The sequence below is a fragment of the Schistocerca piceifrons genome, chromosome 1 (genome assembly GCF_021461385.2).
Source record: "Schistocerca piceifrons isolate TAMUIC-IGC-003096 chromosome 1, iqSchPice1.1, whole genome shotgun sequence".
NCBI lineage: Eukaryota > Metazoa > Arthropoda > Insecta > Orthoptera > Acrididae > Schistocerca > Schistocerca piceifrons.
The window spans coordinates 94060441-94072678 of record NC_060138.1 but is presented as its reverse complement, the minus strand read 5'-3'; positions in this window follow the sequence as shown (position 1 = coordinate 94072678).

The window sequence follows — 12238 nt, the reverse complement described above, 5'->3', positions numbered from 1 at the left end:
TAGTTTTCATGGTAGAGGTGTAGGCCACCAGTTGCAGGAAGTGTTGGGGAGTGAGTACCAGGTTACCAGCATTGTGAAGCCTAATGCAGGATTGGCTCAGGTGACTGTTAACATAGGGGGGTTATGTAGGGATTTTACTAAAGAGGATCAGGTAGTGATTGTGGGTGGGGCTGGTAATAGTATTGACAGGGATGGGGAGTATGACATAGATGTTGACCTGCAAAAGATAGCCACTCAGACTGGCAACACGAATGTGCATTTCGTGGAACTGTTTCAGCGTCACGATCGGCCTCATCTTAATACAGCCGTCAGGCGTAATAACATGAGTTTTGGGGGTGCGCTGATGATAGAAAGAATGGCTCACACTTCAGTGGTGTCGGTGGAGTCTATCAGCAGGGCGGGTTTCACTAGACATGGCCTGCACCTCAACAGGTATGGAAACGGGAGGTTGGCAAAGCATATAGGTGACAGCTTAGGTGGGAGTGTTGGGATTACTCATGGGAAAATTCCGGTAGTTGTGGGTGTTAGAGCTGTACCTTTTTTAGATTGAAGTCAGCTGATAGGTATTCCTGCTTAAGGGAAGTCTCTCTAACAAAGAAACCACTTTCGACAAAGCTTAGGTATCCGATTAATGAGGGAATTAGTATATTTCATCAAAATATACAAGGTATTAGAGATAAACTTAGTGAACTGCTTAAAGACGTTGACTCTGAAATTATTGGTATATCTGAACACTTCTCAACTAAGGAGAAAATTCAGAGGCTTCCTTTACCAGGATACAGGTTGGCTGGCAGCTTTTCTAGGAGCTCTTTGCGGTGTGGGGGAGTAGCCATGTATGTGAAAAACGGTATCCCATTTGAGTCAATTGATGTTTCAAAGTACTGCACTGAAAAGGTGTTTGAATGATGTGCAGGTGTGGTTAAATTTAGTGCAGCTAAACTTCTTACTGTTGTTAGTTATAAATCCCCAGACTCCGATTTCAAAACATTTTTGCTAAAGCTAGAGGAGGTTCTTGGTTCACTTTACAGGAAGTACAAAAAGTTAGTTATATGTGGTGACTTAATTTTAATTGTATAAGTGATTGTGCAAGGAAAAGGATGCTGGTAGACCTCCTTAATTCATATAATCTTATGCAAACCGTATTATTTCCAACGAGAGTGCAAGGGAACAGTAGAACAACCATAGACAATATTTTTGTTCATTCCTCATTACTAGAAGGGCATTCTGTTAGTAGAAAGGTGAATGGCCTTTCAGATCATGATGCACAAATTTTAACTCTAAAAGATTTTTGTGCTGCAACACATGTTAAATATAGTTATCATCTTTTTAGGAAAGTTGATCCAGTTGCTGTAGAGACCTTTGTAAATATTATCAAGGAACAAGAGTCCTCAAGAATTTTCTCGTGATCTTTGAAAGTTGCTTTCCGTTAGAACGTTCAAAACAGGGTACTAGCACAAACAGGCAGCCTGGGTGGCTGACTAAAGGTATAAGAATATCTTGTAGAACAAAGTGGAAATTATATCAAAACGTTAGAAACAGTCACAATCTAAATGCAGCAGCCCATTACAAACAGTATTGTAAGGTGCTTAAAAAAGTTATTAGGAAGGCAAAAAGTATGTGGTATGCAGATAGAATAGTCTCAGGATAAAATTAAAACCATATGGTCAGTCGTAAAGGAAGTGGCTGGTCTACAGAGACAGGTCGAGGATATAGAATCAGTGCGTAGTGGGAATGTCCGTGTTACTGATAAGTCGCATATATGTACAGTATTTAATAACCACTTTCTGAATATAGCAGGTGAACTAAATGGAAACCTAGTCCCAACAGGGAATCATATAGCGCTCGTAGAAAAAAGTGTTCCGAGGCTGTTACCTGAAATGCTCCTCCATGATACTGACAAGAGGGAGATTGAGTTAATAACTAAATCACTAAAGCCCAAGAACTCTCATGGATATGACGGGGTATCTAGCAGAATACTGAAGTATTGTTCTATGTACTTAGCCATACCTGTAACTTTTCCTTTAGGAGTGGTCGGTTTCCTGACCGATTAAAGTACTCGGTAGTGAAGCCACTTTATAAAAAGGGAGACAGGGATAATGTTGACAGTTATAGACCTATTTCTATGCCATGGGTGTTTGCTAAAGTTATCGAGAGGGTTGTATATACAAGGTTACTGGAGCATTTAAATTCACATAATTTGCTGTCAAATGTACAGTTTGGTTTTAGAAATGACTTAACAACTGAAAATGCTATATTCTCATTTCTCTGTGAGGTTTTGGACGGATTAAGTAAAAGGTTGTGAACGTTAGGGGTTTTCTTTGATTTAACGAAGACTTTTGACTGTCTCGAACACAAAATATTACTGCAGAAGTTGTACCACTATGGAGTAAGGGGAGTAGCTTACAATTGGTTCGCCTCTTACTTTAAGAACATAAAGCAGAAGGTAATTCTCCGCAATATTGAGAGTGGTAGTGATGTTCAGTCCCAATGGGGCACTGTTAAGTGGGGCGTTCCCCAAGGGTCGGTGCTGGGGCCACTGATGTTTCTTATTTACATAAATGATATGCCTTCTAGTATTACAGGTGATTCAAAAATATTTCTGTTTGCTGATGACACCAGCTCGGTAGTGAAGGATCTTGTGTGTAATATTAAAACATTATCAAATAATGCAGTTCATGAAATAAGTTTGTGGCTTGTGGAAAATAATTTGATGCTAAATTACAGTAAGACTCAGTTTTTACAGTTTCTAAGTCACAATTCAACAAGAACTGATATTTTGATAAGACAGAATGGGCATATTATAAGCGATACGGAACAGTTCAAGTTCCTAGGCGTTCGAATAGATAGTAAGCTGTTGTGGAAAGCCCATGTTCAGGATCTTGTTCAGAAATTAAATGCTGCTTTATTTACCATTAGAACAGTATCTTAAATAAGTGACATTTCAACACGAAAAGTAGTTTACTTCGCATATTTTCATACGCTTATGTGATATGGTATTATTTTTTGGGGTAATTTTACTGATTCGAAAAGGGTATTCTTGGCTCAGAAACGGGCTGTTAGAGCTATGTGTGGTGTAAGTTCGAAAACCTCTTGTCAACCCCTATTCAATAGTCTGGAAATTTTGACATTGCCCTCGCAGTATATATTTTCTTTAAGGTCGTTTGTTGTTAGCAATATTAGCTTATTCCCAAGAGTTAGCAGCTTTCACTCAGTTAATACTAGGCAGAAATCAAATCTGCATGTGGAATGCACTTCCTTGACTCTTGTGCAGAAAGGAGTGCAGTATTCTGATGCATCCATTTTCAACAAGCTACCACAAGAACTCAAAAACCTTAGCAGTAGCCCAAACACTTTTAAGTCTAAACTGAAAAGTATCCACATGGCTCACTCCTTCTATTCTGTCGAGGAGCTCCTGGAAGAGCTAAAAAATTAAGCAAATTCCAGTGTTACATTGTTGATTTTCTTTATTTAAACTTACGACTTGTCGCCTGAATATGTTTTTTATATTTCATTTTATCTGTTTCTAGAATCGTGTTATAATTTCATGTATTGGCTCGTTCCATGACCATGGAGACTTCTCCTCAATGTGGTCCCACAGAACAATAAATAAATAAATAAATAAAATAAAAAATTTCAATGTGATACGTGTACCCGTTCCTGAGAATAAGGGTTTTCAACAGTGGGACACAGAGACTGATGGACAACAAAGTGATCTGTGGTGTCATCGCCAGACACCACACTTGCTAGGTGGTAGCTTAAATCGGCCGCGGTCCATTTAGTACATGTCGGACCCGCGTGTCGCCACTGTGATCGCAGACCGAGCGCCACCACAAGGCAGGTCTCGAGATACGGACGAGCACTCGCCCAGTTGTACGGACGACATTGCTAGCGACAATACGGACGAAGCCTTCCTCTCATTTGCAGAGAGACAGTTAGAATAGCCTTCTGCTAAGTCCATGGCTACGACCTAGCAAGGCGCCATAGCCTTACCTAGTTTGAGAGTTATCGTATAAATGTCAAGAACGTTGTAAACCAACAAAGAATAAAGTTAAGTATAAAGCAGCTACGTACTTTTCTTGCTACCATTCAGTAGTTATCCTGTTCCAGACTTGACGCCAGTCGGCGTGTGTGTACGCGTGCCTTTCGGCTCCCTTCTCAGTGTGGCGTAAGTAGCTTGTTACGTCACAACATGATCCTATAAGGATTACGTTTTTCCCGATACGGAACCCTAAATGTAACATGAAATATTACTGGGGAAAAGTCGTTAAGTCCAGTTCTAAGTGAAACCGAACGATCTATCAGAAATTTAAGCAGTGGTAGAAGAAAGAGCGATTATATTTATACGAAGATCTTCCATTAAATATCAGGGGTATATATAACAAGCAAAATCTGAAATGACATGAGGACTTGAAAGGAATCTGTGTATCTCGCCACTTTAAGTCCGTTGTTTTTATGATTTTGTGCGTTTCTTGTTGGACACCCATCCTGACGCCTCGGACGAGAGTGAAGCTAAGGGAGCGAAGTTGTGTGCGTCGTCTGTCTGGAGTCACGAAAACCTTGTTTTGTGTGGTGTAAATGTTCTAATGCAGTATTTTCCGACACGGAGCTCGGGAATGAGGCAAGCATTTTGTAAATGAGCGCAAAAACCGCCTAAAATCGCCACCAAACGAACGGAATCGACACAGGTCTGGTCCTCTAACAATCTGTCGCTCTGTGCTTTCAGCTACGCTAGCAGGACTCCAGGGGACAGACTGTAAGTAAAACGTAGCTTTTAACTTCTGAAAACCCTGTCTAAATGGAAACAGTAGTCATTACATTCTTAGTCTGCAACTGAAATAAATAGGCAATATCCATTTCAGTTGGAGAAGAACCAATGATAAAATCATGAAACCCTGTTTCCCTTGCGAAACGTTTTACCTCGACTATAGGTGAATACATTTCACTACAGATTCTTTGTAAACGCTGTTACCACTAATTTATGAAGAGAGCTTTTTGGTTTTGCTTATCTCACAAATAAGTGCTACTGGCTGAACGCAACTGTAACTGGTGCAACGTGCCTCATACGGACTGCTTGCGTATAGTACTACAATGATTTAAAATAATAAATCATTGTGTTTTCTGTCTCGAATATTCAATTTTCAGGTACGTTATTTCTAACTCCGAAGCACTCGTTGCCTAGGCCCACGATTGTAAGCGGGTGAGCAGGTAAGGGGGCTGGGAGGATGTTTCTTGTGTTACACCGCTATTTCAACTCGTATTCGATTCCCGGCATTTGCTAACACTGTGCAGCATCTCATTAAAATGAGTAGATCAGTTCTCGAAATGTTGTGGACGAGATCATATGTGGCGTTCAATAAGTAATGCAACGCTTTCTGTCCTCGGTTAACTTCTGTTGAAAAAATACGTAATTTGTTGTGGTGCATCGTGGAATATTCCTGCTGCAGTCGCTACAGTTTCATGAAATTCCGATAGATGGCGACGCTGTACGTAACCTTTAAATTGGTTTCTGTAACGGAGATGCATTCCAAACACAGAACTGTAATTACGTTTCTTTTTATAGAAAAGCAGAGCATTTCAGAGATTCATAGGCTCTTGCAGAATGTCTACGGAGACCTGGCTGTGAACAAAAGCACGGTGAGCCGTTTGGCGAGGCATCTGTCATCACCGCAAGGTTGCGCAAACCTGTCCAGTCTCCCGAGAGCCGGCAGACCACACATTGGTGTCACTCCTGCAATGCTGAAACTTGCGGTCACTCTTATTCGAGGTATCGACGTATCATAATCAAACACCACGGTTCACAAGTGGATGTCTCTGCTAGTAGTGCTCACACACTCGTCCACCATTTGCGTTACTCAAAAGTGTGCCCCTAGTATCTTCGCTGGCAAACGGAAGACCGTAAAGAGCAACGAGTTTAGCCCAGTGAAGGATGCGCTCTTCGGTATGCAATACGTCGATGATGGGGCGGCTAGTGATGCAGCAAGATGTCTGACTCGACATCGACCAGTAGAGTGGTACCACGTGGGCATACATGCCCCCTAAGGTAGTGAAAGCCGTCGCACTGAACAGAGACTACGTTTCGTAACCAAAATAGTCGGGCGTAAAATGGTGTATAGAAATCCTGAATAAAAAAACAAATCTGTTTTCAGAAGAAAAAAGTTGCATTACTTATTGAATGCCCCTCGAAAAACCAGTCCTGGATGAACCATCTACCAAGCTACGTACACAGAAGGACACGGCCTATCAGTTTCACGAGAGAAGCCACAGAAACCGATACACTCGTGTGTTGTTACCGGTGCAGCAATGCTCACGCGAAGAATTTTTTATTGCTTATTGTATTCAATTATTATTTTACCACTGCTGTTTTATCACATATCACCTGTTCGTATACTTTAACACATAGCGCGGTAACCTGCACGAAGGAAGTACTGGACTGGTACACCAGCCAGACAGTGTGTGGTTTTTAAGCGATTTTCCACACTGGTTCAAGTAAATGATGAGCTCATTCCCAATCTGTGTCTCAGAAAATCCGATAGAGAATCAGTTAAAAATAAAGAAGTTTACACAACTCACAGACAGGTGGTATGCAACACTTGCTTCCTTTGGGTTAACTGGTGACTGCGGCGACACGGGGTTTTGGGATGAACTCTACGAAAGAGGGAGAAATAATTTTTCACGCACCATCCATATAATATTTTCTCTGGAACGCGCATGCTAGAACTAAACCTTTGCTGCTGTATGAAATGGAATACTGCAGATGGGACTGTTGTTAGGGAGAGGGTATCGTTTCATACTTTTTTGCCTATGAAACACACGTTAGTTAATACGGACAGAGAGGCATAATAACGAATGTTGTAGTAGGCGCGAAAACACAACTGCCTGTGTTTAAATTATGTGTCACTTGTGTCCGCGTAAATTACTATGTTTGAACGCAGGATCTCTTCGGAGTTTGGGATTATTCTGCTGAAGAACGCACCATCATATTTCGCTTCCTTTCCCCCTTGTTCTAGTGTACTACCACACGACATGCAGATCAAAAATTGAAAGATTCGTACGAAAATAACTGGCAAATTATAACTAGCTCGCACTGTATCAGCAGTTCATTTGTAATAAATCAATAAAATGTTTTGCCGGTTGTACTACTAGTTAAATTGTTTACTTAGAACGAATAGTATCCATACATATTACAAAAATGTATGTATCTATGTGTGTGTAAGTGTGTGTGTGTGTGTGTGTGTGTGTGTGTGTGTGTGTGTGTGTGTTCCACATCTCCCCCTAAACCACTGAATCAATTTCGACCAAACGTGGAACACATATCCCTTATTATCACGCAACATCATAAACCATGAGATTCGTGAAAAACTTCAATATTATTACCTCTGCGCATCTAAAACTATTCGCAATAAGTTTAGGAGACTGTGTTCACGTACTCTGTTTAATGTACCTTCAAAATAAAATCATGATACAACACGATGTTCAGGAGATATGAAATCATAAACACCGAGACGTGCGGAAAACTGTCCATCAGGAATGATGCTTAAATTTATTGTTTCGTTGCTTGTTAGTCTATTTGCAACGTAAACATATGAGTAACAGAACAGTGTGTGTACTTTCTAACATAAAGAATATTCTGTGGTGCTTACATGAAAAAAGACTTAAGTTATAGGAGCATTTCTGAAATGCAAATGTGCCACAGTGAATAAAGCAAAAAAGAAAAGTCGACGCAAGGCAGGGTAAAATTACATGTTTCCAAATATTTATACAAAAAATACATCGGTAGGGGGAATTTTGTTGAATTATAATTACCGAAGGAAGAAGAAATGAATATGAATTTTGTAGGTCTAAAAACAAGATATTTTCAAAAATATTGTCCACACACGCTGTGTATAACGCTCAGCAGCAAATGAGGCTGTTACCAGCGAGATTTAATCATAAATCCATTGAAGTGTTAATTGACCGAAGTTTAAAGTTAATTGAGAAGTTAGTATGTAGCTAGAAAGGTAATTAATTGCTACTCATTTCCTATTAATGATTTCTTGATGTGTCTGAAGTAAAATCAGAATACAGTTCTTTTTTTAAAATAGAAGTTATAATTCTGTTATCTATCGCTCAAAACACGATACAGTTAATCTTTGGGAGAAAGGTACAGCAAACTGAAACATATTTCCTTTTTTTTAAAAAAAAAGTTACACGGATAGCAGTTCATTATCCTTGACATCCAGCATGTCCCTTTGCACGACCAATCTACAGTTTTTACAGGTCTTTTAAGAATAGCAAAATTATTTACGGGACCCGTTGATTGTCGTATTTAATTTATGCATTTTAGCTTTACATTCTTCCGACTGCCGCGCTGTTAACAGGATAACTTTGTAGTCTGGATTTTGGAATCCAATTTGAAGGAACCGGTTGGATTCTTGATTGAAAAACCATGGCCGCATTCGGCTACAGAGATTACAGCAAAAGGAAATGCTGCGCCGGAATTTATAGTGGCACATTCTGATTAATGTTGAGAGATTCGGTAGCTGCGGCTAACGCAAACGGCCGTGTTTGCTACATCAGTGGCTCGTCCATCTTTGTTTACGAACGGTGCGGAAGTTATCACAAAATAGCTTCACTGTTCCCTCCAATTTACACGTTTCGAGAAAGCTGTTTGTTGGCATCTCAGTTGAGGTAACAACCACAAATAAAATCAATGTTATTTTCTAATGCGGAACCTGTAAGTGAGACCACAACAGCTGCAGATATTCTTTCTACTTTTAACCATATTGCTAAATGCAATTTGAAAATTCAGATAGCTGCATCCTGACCGAGTGTTGTGTAACATCTCATCAGTTTTCCATGCTATGAGTTCAGATAATAACTGACATATTTGAGGACCAAATATAACTGAAATTTAGCTTCACTCTTATGTTTCAGTCTATACAAGAGATCTGTACTTTCATGCTAATTTGGTAATCATCATTCACTTGCTTCCATGCTTCCTTCTGGTTAGATTACGAAACTGATAACACATATCATTGTCTTTCCAAGTAATTGTTTTGTTATTGATACTGGGTTGTGGTTTGAGTCTTAAAACGTCTATTGTGCTCGTCTAACACACACACACACACACACACACACACACACACACAATTATACCAGTTGTACTCCACTAATGATTCAGAGCCGGATGTTTCTTACAGCAAAAGAATTTCTATCACAAGATAACAAGTATACAGACGATCTTCTGCTAGGAAAAGACCATTTACATGTGTAATATCTTTAATTAAAACATAGATTCATCGAATATAACTTGCAGTTAGTAGAACTGAAAGTGTCGGTGGAGGAAAGTGCTAACCTACGAGAGCCTAATTTTGTGTTATTGTGTGATACATATTCGTGTTAAACGTGTGGACTATGTATTACAATGGACTTTTTTGAAACTTTTCTGCAGGTTGTTACCCTACTTTAGTTATTTATAGCTTTACGCACAAAAACTTGATAATTTTGTTGCGAGTAATGTTTGCTAGATAACAACCTAGTGTTGGAGGTGTGGTAGTAGCATCGGTTACCTCCCGTGCTCTTGGTGATCGGGGGTCGAGGCGAACAACGAGAAAGCCACAATTCTTCCACACCGCAATATGGGAAACTACTGACAACTATTATTAAAGATATGACTTCAGCCACATTGTCACATAAATCTTTAGCCTCCAGAGGTTCATATCTTCGGTAACGAAGCCACCGAACTTTCTTTGATTACGTCACTTGCGGCATCGGTGGTCACTTGTGCGTATGTTGCCGTTGCCGTTGCCGTTGTGCAAGGCTTAGATTTTTAACGCCTCTTTTTTCACTCAAAACCGTGTTAGGTGTACACCGGGTTATTGTCTTTGGAGCCTTGCTGTTTATTAACAACCTGCCAGACAACATTAAAGTAACCTACGAAATATGCACGCATATAAAGGTAGAGCATGATAAGATTTCAAGGCGGTACAGCGACCGCTAAGTTACCTCACATTATCGACGGCGAGGTCATTGGAGACGGAGCGCAAGCTCGGATTATGGAACGACGAGGTAGGAAATCGGCCGTGAACTATCCACGGAACCGTCACGGCATTCGCCTGAAGCGGTTTAGGGAATTCATCGTAAACCTAAAACAGGATGGCCGGACGCGGGTTCGAACAGTCGTCATCCCGAATGCGAGTAGTCCAGTGTGCTAGCCACTGCGCCATCTCACTCGGTCACAAGGAGTGGACGTAAGGTCCTAAGATTAAGTTATGATTTAAGACAAGTGGTACAGTGGACTTATGCAAATATCCGATTGTAATATTTTCTCAGAATATGATTTGTAATGATGACATAGGCTCCATGGAAGGTGAAACAGATGATAGAACTCGGTACATATGTACGTAGAATACTGGGCAATGCAGTTAGTCTACAAAGGAAATTGGCTACAAGGCACTTACGTCACACATCCTAGAATATTGCTCAAGCGTGTGGAGTCCAAACAAAACAGCACTAACAGAGTATCTTGAACGTGTGCAAGTAAGGGTGGAGCAATGGTCACAGGCTTGTTTCACTCATTGGTTCGCGGGAGGCGTCTTAGATATGCTGAAATGTTTGAACTGGCGCTATCTCGTGAAATCTGACAGCGTCGTTCTTCCCTTTATCCATATGCGAATGGAACTTGAAGAAACCTTTACACACGTCAGAGTTACAATATTCCGAACCAGACACGTCTCATTGGTTTGCACAGTGTGAATATAAATCTTTAATTGAAGTTATATGTTGTGGGTGACGGGTACCTGTATAAAGTGACACTCCCAGTTTTCCAGAAGACTTGGCAAAGATAACGAAAAACTGGACGGATGCTGTGGGCAATGCAGTACCGTTGCGGTGGGAAACATCTCATAAAAATGTCAGTTACATACAGATGTGGGTAGCAAAAGACAACGAAACCAAGAGCATTAAAGAAATATGAAAGTATATCTACGAGACAAGCGATTTTCTAAGAGTAATGTCACGATGAACTACTCCTCCGAAGTAGACTCCGGTACGGAAAGGATCAAGATTAAGTTGAAACCTTTACTTGGCTTCAAAGGTCTCTCTGTCATCCTGATCGATCCAAAAGATTTTCTGGTGATTGTAGTTCATTTTACAGAAAAGACAGTACTTGTTGATAATGATAATATCCTCGTAATCCTTTCACCGATACAAAGGCATGTGCTGAGAACAAAAAGTAGCGAATAAATTCTACTCCTCGTCTTAAATAGCTTTTCTCTTTGTGAATGGGCACGTGCCGTTTTCTTAAATCGCCCAAAAATGTAGGACGGTAAACTGAGACGTGGTATGAAAAGGCCCTTTGACAGATACGACAGATATTTGCTTTGTTGTGACACAAATATTTTCATTCGTCAACACGGAGTGTTAAGATGTTGAGGCAATGCGGCATATGCAGATATATTTCTTTTTCTTTTTTGATCATGGCCCTTTGTCGCTTGTTGGAGGGGGGATATAACACAATGGCCACCTGTTGGGACTGGAAGTGAGAGTGAGGCCGTTAAGTTCAAATTTGGCGAAAAAAAGGCAGGCATAATGACAGCCTCAGACGTCGTACAGACTCCACACAGAGAAAATCTTCTGTCGCTTCTGTGCGAGGAGCGTGTCCACGATGCCAAATGGGTCGACAACCTGGGAAGAGCGCTGCGCCAGATTTTCTTGCTCTTCTTCATTCACTTACTGCTTCCCCCGGAGTGCATCCTTCATTGCGCCAAACAGATGGAGGTTGTAAGGCGCGAGTTCCAGGCTGTAGGGTGGACGAGGAAGAGCGGTCCCACGAAGTTTTGTGAGCCCGTCTGGGCTGCGCAGACATGTGTGAGGCATTAAGTTGTCATGGACAAGGAGAAGCTCGTTTGTATTTTTTTGGCGACGACTGCGCTGAAGTTCCATCGTTGCAGGGGTCACAGTTGATTTTTGTCGGCCGGCACACGGGATATCGGACAGGTTGATGCCAGCTCGTTGTGACGATGACATACACCTCGCCCAACGATTCACCGTGCTTTTGTTCACTGCCAGGTGTCCATAGGCATTCTTCAAGCACCTATGAATATCTGCTATGCTCTCCTCCGAAGGAAACTCAGCTCTATCCTTGGAACGCACGTCTGTTACACATGCCATTTTGAAGGCTACGCATAGCTCCGCCGTTCGTCGGTAGCGTATGAAACTACCCGATCTGAGCGAGAATATTCTGGGATGTCGCACAACA